This window comes from Pongo abelii, chromosome 15, assembly GCF_028885655.2.
Source record: "Pongo abelii isolate AG06213 chromosome 15, NHGRI_mPonAbe1-v2.0_pri, whole genome shotgun sequence".
NCBI classification, from domain to species: Eukaryota; Metazoa; Chordata; class Mammalia; order Primates; family Hominidae; genus Pongo; species Pongo abelii.
Genome location: NC_072000.2, coordinates 27,190,679 through 27,200,448, shown reverse-complemented (window position 1 = coordinate 27,200,448; position 9,770 = coordinate 27,190,679). Strand labels below are relative to the sequence as shown.

Below are 9,770 nucleotides of genomic sequence, written 5' to 3'. Positions count from 1 at the left end.
AAGACATGAGCTACATGGAGTTCAGCGAGAAGGCAGTTCTCCTTAGTACTTCTCATTCACTCAGTTGTCAGAGCCATGGGCACATACGCCCAAGCCTGTGGACAGGAAATCAGTCATTATTGCAAAGCATACATAATAGTATACTTGATCAATATGTAAATGTTATAAATTAAATATTCCACAACAAACAAAGTAACATTTATCATCAAGAGAGAAGGGATAGTAAAAACATTAATGAACCAGCCCAGGTGACCAACGTAGACAAAAATAATCTTCTGGTCTGTCCTGTGATGGCTGTTGGTCTTGCAAGGAAGAGTCTTTGATATGGGCAGAGCTTTGGGTGGCAGATGCCAGATGCATATCACGAGTGACAGCAAGACGGTGTCTGTTAAGGAGGACTTTCAAGCTGCTGAAGTCCTGCTCTTTTAATGGCCACCCCAGAGTCCTCTGGTGAGAACTGATAGTGGAAGAGTGTGCTTGGTTATGTCCTTATCTGGTTGGATGTAGTCTTTATTGATTAGGCAAAATATCTGTTCTCTTTTGGCAAGAGGCCTTTTGAAATGTAAGATGGAGTCTTTTTCTGAGATACAGTTGCTTATGTCATGGGAGCTCTATACAAAGTGCCACACTTAAGACCACAGAGGGATTCTCTCCCATGGAATACAACTCTGTGGAGCACGAGTCCATGAAGCATAGTTTATATTGACAGCTGAGAGGACGTGCAGGATGACATCAATAGGTGTGGTGGCTAGCTCCAAGATGATCCTAGTGGTCCCTGTCTCTTGGTATTCACACCCTTGTTCTCCCCAACATTGTACCATGATTAATCTGTGCAACCAATAGCATATGGCAAGTATGATGACATGTCGCTTCCAAGGCTAAGGCATGGCTTCTTTCTTGCTCTCTTGAAGTTGCTCTGTCTTGGGCAGCCTTATGGAGAAGCCTACTTGGTGAGAAACTGAGGTCTCCTGATAACAGCCAGAGAGAAACTGAGGCACAGTCACATGAGTGACCCCTCTTGGAAGTAGCTCCTCCAGCCCATCAAGACTTCAGGTGACTGCAGCCCTGGCCATCTTCCTGACTGCAACCTCACAGGAGACCCTGAGCTAGAACCACCCAGCTAAACCAGTCCTGGATTCCTGACCTTCAGAAATTGTATGAGATAATAAACATTATCTTAAGCCATTGTAGCAATAGACAACTAATAAAACAGCATTATTCTAGCACAATTTTAAACAAATGGAATTAAATGTAATAAATCCTGTATAAATATTGATAAAACTCTAAATGTGTGAAATGAAAGTAAATGTTTAATAATACTAAGATATATTCAATAGCATGGTGGAGAAAATGTATTATGCAAGAGATATATTGGGAGAATTTATGAGATTTCTTTGGGGAAAACTGATAATTTCTCACTCCCTCACCTCAGGGAAGAGAATAAGAAGCTACTTTCCAACATAAACCTATTGAGAGGGAGCTTCCAGGGCACATTGAGAGAGCTTGGTGTGTGTTCTCTGCAGCTGGGGAGGGGAGATCTTAGATTCCTGCCTAACTCAGGCCTGAGAAAGCTGAAGTTGCTTGTGGCCAAAAGACAGATGACCTGCATTTCCAGGATTTGTTGGAGGGTTGAAGGTTTTCCGTAGAACAAATATTTGCCACTCAGCATAGGGAAAGCCAGGCTGGAGCTCTTTTAGGTTCTTCCCAAGAAGATCACATGAAGAGTAAAATTTGTTGGTGTATTGTGGACCACCAGATCAGGGCTGGTGGCGGAGTTGGGGGTGGTGGCAGCTGGAGAAACAGAATCCATTGCCCACATCACAGATTGTGTTGGGCTCTGCCGAACCCAAGGGCTACAAGAGTCTGTTTTAGACATTGGCCAGGTCAAAGAGCAAGCCAAGTAAGTACCGTCCTTTCCTCTGACTATCTCTCTTCAACCCTGGTGGGAGAGGAGTTGAATGAAGAAGGAGCAGAAGCCACTGCAACCTTCTTCCTAGATCACAGACTCTCTCACTGCTGGCCCTGGCTGGGGAGCAGCAGGGAGAGCAGAGGAAGGAGTCTTACCTATGGATGAAGTGTGAAGTATTGATTATTATCTTGGCTAGACATCTCTTCTAAGTTTTTTATTATGAGAGTTGTTGAACATAAAGGAAGGTGTCCATCACCTAGATGTAATGATTGTTACTGTTTTGCATATTTGCTTCATCTTGTTTTTGCTGAAGTGTTGGGGTAGATTGAAGACGTGGTGTTTCACATTTCTGGATGCTTCAGACTGCCTCTTCATAGAATAAGGATGTTTTCCTGCATGTCACAGCAATGTTGTGGGATTAATGATGATTCCTGGGCATCTCCTGGTACCTGTACATATGTGGGTTTCCTAACTGTCTCTAAGGTATGTTTTCATATATAATTGGCTTGTTCATGCCCAGAAAGAAAAACTGGATACTTAACATCTAAACTGAGGCTGTTAATTTATGACAAAATGAGTCAGAACTGTGCCCAAAGAAAAACCATAAGAATTTCATTCAGGAGTGGAGGAATTTTATCCCTGCTGAAAAAAGCTGAAAGACAGGACAGAAAACAAGAGGAGAATATGTTCTCATAATTTCAAAAACAAGAAAAGTTTATGTCTTGTAAGGTGACAGGCACTGCTGGAAAGATGCTGTAATAAGTTTATTCACGTCTTTGAAACCCAGATGTTTAAAAACTGCATGGGAATCTTATACATTGCTGATGTGCATGCAAATTGGTGCAAATTCTATGCAGGGTGCTGCGGCTGAATCTATCAACATTTTTAAAGCATACATTCTTTGATACAACAATCCGTTCCTATAAATAAATTCCTACGGAATTTATTCTGTATGTATCCTTACCAGTGAAATGGCAGTAAAAGGATTTGCCTTGCAGCATTGTTTGTAATAGCAGAAAATTGGAAACTATCTTAAAAGGCCATCAGTGAGGGACTAGTTGAATATATGGTTGTATATATTATTATTTTTGTGATATATTATGAGTGTGTGTGTGTGTGTGTGTGTGGTGTCTTAGCTCAGGCTGCCATAACAAAATACCATGAACTGGGTGGGTTAAAGAGAAGACATTTCTTTCTCCCAGTTCTGGAGACTGGGAAGTTCAAGATCAAGGTTCCTGCTGCTGGGTTTTCTGATGAGTTCCTGGCTTGCAGACTGCCATCTTCTGGCTGTGTCCTCACATGACAGATAGAGAGCTCTGGTGTCTTCTCTTAATAAGCCTTATTCTAGGCATCACCCTTATGGCCTCATTTAACTTTAATGACTTCTTCACTCTACATACAGTTACATTGGGTGTTAGGACTTCAACATATAATTGGGGTAGGGGTCACAATTCAGTCTCTTGCATGTGGCATGGTATTGCACGACAGAAATGCAATAGAATAAGCTAGCAGAAGGAATGATGCTGTATGTACAGATAGACTGTGAAGTGGAAAACAGCAAAGAACAGGATGAGGAGCTGAGTGCATGAGCTGAGTGCCCACATTTGCCCTCCTTATCCACTCTCGGCTCTTCCCCACCTGTTCCCTGCTCCAGATGACCTCTTTAAACTGCATCAATAGACTCTTGTTCTCTGGCTTAGCTTGAGTGCAGCCCATGAGGTGCTGCAGCAAAAGGTCAGAGGGAGGAGAGGAAGGACAGGTGATTATGCCCCCCCACACCTCCCTGGAATGCTCCTCAACTGGCAGTGTTGCTCACACTATGTCACTGTGCCCTCTCGCTCAACTGTTGCTGGCTTTGGGCTTTTCCTACACCTTGGTAAACAGTCCATTTATTAAACTCTACTCAAATGACTCACTTTGTGTGTGCCATCTGTTTTCTGTCAGGACTCTGGTTGATACAGTACGTTAACATTTGTGTTTTTTTTAAAAAAAAACTGGTTAGTATGTTTGGAGGGTTAGGTACATGCACTGATTTATGCTTAGAATATCTCTGGAAACTGCAGAAGAAACTAGTAACAGTGGTTGCCTTGAGGGAAGGAAAATGGGTGGATGGGAATAGGGGGAGAAGAAGGAATATTTATGTTTCCTGCACCCCTTTTATTCCTTTTAAATTTTGTACTCTACGTAGATATTACTTATTCAAAAATAAGTCTTAATTTAATTATTTAAAAAATAAAAAACAAAAACTGCAGAGAGACTTGGTGCCAGAAATCTTCACAGGCAGCCGTCCCTGTGGCACCGAGGTACCTCCCTCCCTAAGGGCAGCTGCCTTTCCTGGCAGATACTCCAAGCTACCAACTAAACAAAAATACAAACAAAAGCATAGTTAACAGGCTTCTTCCACTCTGCACTATGTAGATGAGAGGTGCAATGTTCTGAAAAACTTTGATGCATTAACTCAGACCATTTGCTGATACTCATTGGCAGGCAACAGGTTCCTACTAAAGGCAGTAATTCATAACCACCATCGGCATGTGTGCTCACCACACTTTTGTCCCTCCCTTGGTGGAAGTCAGAGCCACAGTGACCAGGATAGAGCCTGCTGGGGATTTTCACTTAGGCCCACCCTCTAGTCCCTCTCTGACATCTTTGCCACACTAGAGACTCAAAACCATCTATGGCCTAGTTGAGCAACAGCAATACATCAGGGGGTCAGGCTTGGAGACCACACAGGAAGGCCTTATCCACCTCCTTTGGGCTTGGGTCTTTCTCCTGCTCCTTAGCCATGGCCGACCCATTATTTAGCAACATCTCTATTTTTATCATGCTTATTATACTGCAGTGTTCTTCATTTTCATCTCATTATTGTTGGCGGGGTCATCCAGCGGCTTTGTCACCCAGGAGACTGGGAGGGAGGCTGCACACTCAGCTCTCTTCCCCAGGCTTGGCTAATCCGTCATCTGACAATACATTGTCAGGTGTCTGTCTTCTGGTTGTAGGGTGGCCACCGGAGCCTGTCAGTCCTTCCAGCTCTTCTTCCTGTCAGAGATGTCTAGTTTAATCACAGTTCCCTGCATCGATCCTTCCCTGCTTAGACAGAAAACATATCTATACTTTATAGACAGATATATAATTGATAGAGAAAACAGTACATGCATGCAAATCTTTGTATGACTATTTCGGGGGAGTAGTGTCTCGAGGTAACTGACTGCAGTATTGGAAGCATATAAGATAGAATCACTCCTGCCCTAAAGAACACATGTTGCTGCTACTTCCCCAGCTAACATGACACGAGGGCTGTGGATAGAAGTCCCTAGGACATTTTTGCAAAAAGGCTACCATAATTTTGCCCCAGTTCTGCGGCATTGCAAAACTGGTTAGGATCTCAAGGAGGTGACCACAGGAAACGAGTGGACAAGGCACTGCTGTGAGGGGAACTGATGCCCATTGTCTCCACCTGAGGGCCCTGCCTATCTCTCCTCACATTCTGCTCTCCAGCCCCATAGCGGAGATATAGGGCTCTAAGCCCCAAGCCCTCCCACCCTGTGCCATTTCTCATGTGGTGTCTCTGCTGGAACTGCTTCTTCTCATCCTGTGAAACCCAGATCTCCACTGCTTCCTCTTTGGTGAACACTTCCTGGATCCCTACCCTACACCCATCAATACTCCTCCAGCAAATTGAAACCTACTTTCCTCTGTGGTCCCATAGCACTTTGCTCCTGGGATTGTTGCAGTTGGTTGTCCACTGTGTGACTCTCCCATTGCTTGCACATCATCAGATTTTGCTGGGTACCTAATGCACAGAACATAGCTTAACTAAATAGTACTACATCCAGAATGCTAATTAGAGATACTTATGTAAAGCACTGTCTTAGTCAGTTTGGGCTGTTATAACAATTGGGTGGTTTAAACAACAAACATTTATTTCTCACACTCTAGAGGCTGGCAGTCTTGGGTTCTTGGTGAGATCCCTCTTCCTGGTGAACAGACAGTTGCCTCCTTGTGTCTTCACAAGGTAGAGAGAGCTGTGGTCCCTTCATCTCCTTGTAAGGGTTACCCATCATGCGTGCTCCACCCTCATGAACTCATCTAAACCTATTTACCTTCCAAAGACACCCCACCTCCAACTACCATCCCACTGGTGATTAGGACATCAATATATGAATTTTGGAGGGACATAAATAGTTCAGAGCAAGCATCTAACAATTGAGGGTTTGCTTTTGTGCCAGACACTGTGCTGAGAACTTCACAGGCACTATCTCGCTTAACCCCCACCACAAGCTACAGTGTGTCCCCCTCCGGCAGCTAGAAGACCAGGACTAGAAGAGGGTAAGTAACTCAGTCAAGGCCACATGGCTAGAAATTGATAGCAATTAGATTTACATCCAAGTCTGACTCCACAGCATTTATTTCTTAAACTTTTTAAATTCAAAAATAATACCTGCATATGGTAAGGAATAAAAAGGACCTAACTCCCTTGAAAGAAAAAAGTAAGTGTCCCTGCTACCTAGATCATCAACACATCTCCCAAAAGCAATCACTGTTGTCAACTCCCTTTTTCTTTCTAAAATTAGTCTATACATATACTCTTCTGTTTGCTTTCACAGAGTAGCATATGCTAGATATTCTTCTACACCTTGCTTTGTTTTCACTTTACTTATATCTTGGAGATTGTTTCATTATCAATGACTACAGACCTAGCCTCATTCTTTTTAACAAATGCAGAGTATTCTACACATGGATATGCTATAACTTATTTAATCAACCCCTGTCGATGAGCATTCAGTGGTTTCCTGTCTTTTGCTATTATATTGGGGCTCTAAAGTGTATCTTTGTCCATAAGTCTTGGCACAAGCTCCATTGTATTTAAATCTTTGTTCCTTCTGGAACTTTTGGTATAATAAATGAGGTTCAGAATCAGGAAACCATGTGCTCTTGACCACTTATACACTACAATGGCCAAATATCTTACCTGGTGCATAGCAGGTGCTTGTAAATGGTTACCGGTAACAATGGCAATAGTGATACTCACAGCAGCATCCACGGCAGCACATCCTCAGGGAACGCTGTTGGATATATGAAGAGACCATTAGTCCACAGCATTAGGGAGGGCTACCTGCAAGTCTTCTAACCCTCAGTAAGACTAGGCCCTACTAGCCCACTTACCCATCAGAATGAATGAGTTTGCGGAACTTTCCTGAGAGTAATTTTTGACATGGGGAGGGAAGAAAGACATCACAAGAATACAGTGATGGGATGCAGCCAAAGGGTGCTGACCCAGGATGGAGGAGCTTCTGAAGACACACTCTTGGTGATTTGTTTAAGGAACTCCTAGTGAACAGTTCAGAAGAACTGCTGTCTGCACAATATTCAGTGGATGCAGACTAACAGGGATGGCCAAGCACCAGAGAGAATGGAGGCAGGTACTTGTTTTAGGAGAGGTGATGGACAAGGAGACAAAGCCAGCAGGGGCCAGACCAGACGTCTGAACACAGAACAGACCCTTCGGTTGCATGACAACACACAGGGCTTATGGCAAGCAGTAAGAGGCTCCATTTTGGGATTGGGTGATGAGACACCTTCACTCCCCAGAGAATTGGTGCACACAATGCAAAGCAGATGCTGCTCTTCAGCCGCGGAGTTGATGGGCACAAATAAATCCCCTGCTGGGTGGAGGTTGGGGCATCACAGAGAATAAATGATCAGTAGGGTGTGTCCCCATGCTCGGTATGAAGACTTGGTATTAAGACATCATAATAACAGCTAATATCAATCATAATCCAGGCCCAGATGTTAATTCATTTCCTTCTCTCAACACCCCTACAAGTGTACTCCCACTTTACACATGAAAAAACTGGATCACAAAGAAGTTGACCCTCTAGAATTGGAGTCATATAACTTGTGTCTATTATCAAAATTTGGATATCAGTTTGGATCTGAGGGATGCACTTACAGATGGCTGGCTGTCCCCTAAGATGTGGTCTTCACAAGGAGAGCCCCCAGCATGGTGATCAGGCTTTAGGTCACATCTGTGCCTTTTTTAAGCTACTTAACCCCACTCTGGGGACTGGCAGATGCCAGTGCTGCTCTGTTCCTTCCTGGTCCTCCTGGATGAAGACTACAGTGAAGGCACAAGCTGTTTCTCCAAATAATGCAACCACAGAATAGTGAGAGTAAGAGCACTGGACAGGGAGTCAGGAAGCCCAGGTCAGCAGATGGATGAGAGAGCCCAGGAGGAAGGAAGGAGATGGGCAATCCTCCTGACCCAGCTCTGCAGGAAACCAGCTATGGGCTGAACACAGAGGTCTCCAGATCCACCCGTGTCAGGCAGGCTCCAGTAGGAGTCAGCAAACACGGGGGTCAGAAAGGGAGGGTGTGGCAGGCCTCGGGACTCACACCACAAAGTCTACTGATTAGATGAGCCAGGACGTGCCATCACAGGGATCAGGGCTTGCTTCTGCTTCAACTTGTCAGCAAGCTCTTGCCTCCACCATCCTGGGAGAGGTGGGCTAACTCCTGTGAAAGGCACTTGGGTCATCTTTCAGGGGGATGCTGCTTCCTCCTCCCTCTCCCACCCCCTACCCAGGGCTAGATGGATTTGCTGTGCTCTGTTTTTGCCATGTATCCAGATACCTACCAGCTGGACTGGCCAGGGACAACCAAAACATGAAGTCAGAAAAGAGCAAAGCCAATTTTCTTCAGCAGCCCAAGACCTTGACCTCACCAGCCCTGGGCCCCACCCCTCACACCCATCTCTAGCTCACTGCTCAGACAGAGGAAGGGAGTCCCCCTTCATCTGCTGCACTTGTGAGAACTACAATGTCTTCTGGTCCCTGTCCTGGCTCTCATCTGAGGGGTGCTTTGAGCTGTCCTTCTACCCCCGCAGGTTGTCATGGTGACTACCGCTCAAACTCTCCATTGGACAGAGCAGCAGATTGTCTCCATGGTGATCAAAAGGATCTGTAGAGAAAGGATGTTTGGCCTTGGAAACGAACTCATGGGAAAACACTTGGGAAATAAGCCTCTTCCGGGGGCATCAGAAGAGATTCTCCTCCTTGTGACACAGTTCTTCAGCCATTCCACTGGCCCAGAAAGCTTAGTTTTCTAACGGTTGATGCCATCATCTGTGTTAACATTCTAGCCACAGAGGATGCCAACTCCAGATTCCTGGCTGTGCCAAGGAAAACTTGCAAGTCAGGAAAGTATAGCTGAGATGCTGAAAAGCACCTGCCCTTTCAGTGCTCTGCGGCAGTGCCCCCTGCACACCTTCCTCCCCAGTCTCCGTGGAGCCTGGCTTCTCTCCCACTCTGACAAGACGCTAGGCCCACTTCTTCCTGATAGGGTGTGAACTGATACAGCTGAAAACAATGCTGTTCCCTCACCCTCCGCCCCAAAAACATGTGCATTTTAGGAGAACCTTTGATAACAAAACAAACAAGTCTCTACTGTTGCCCAACAGTCTCTGATAGACATTTCTCTGCCTCATGTATGCATATTTCTTTTCTACATTTCATACCTTGAATCTTGGCTTTTGCACAGTTAAAGCTCACAGTATAGCAGGGAGGTCACTAGCGCTCTTTGAAACACCTAGTCCCTTGCTAATCTGACACTTGCACTCCTGCAATCAGGTTGGGCTAGGTCAAGAGAGATTGACTTTCCTTCCTTTGTCTTTCAGACAGGAACCATTTCCCTACCTACCTCAGGCACCCCACAACTTCTTGTATCTCCCTATCAATACTTGCTTTCAAAGAGGATCAGAAACCCATTCACATCGGAATGTGACTAATAACAAATTAAAGTATATTCTCCCCCAGGGAAATCAGAGGTTAAATTGTAAGGAATAATTCTTAAGTGGAATTCA

General features: G+C 44.7%; 1 long non-coding RNA gene across 1 annotated transcript; it reads right to left on the bottom strand.

The window, feature by feature from the left end:
* Positions 1–2,204: 2,204 nt before the first annotated feature.
* On the bottom strand, positions 2,205–8,793 carry LOC129049963 (uncharacterized). Its single transcript, XR_008513436.1, has 5 exons — positions 8,547–8,793; positions 6,882–6,975; positions 5,599–5,702; positions 4,658–4,948; positions 2,205–2,301 (listed from the first exon to the last, which is right to left on the bottom strand). It is a non-coding gene; the product is annotated as an uncharacterized LOC129049963 (long non-coding RNA).
* Between the last annotated feature and the right edge of the window lie 977 nt (positions 8,794–9,770).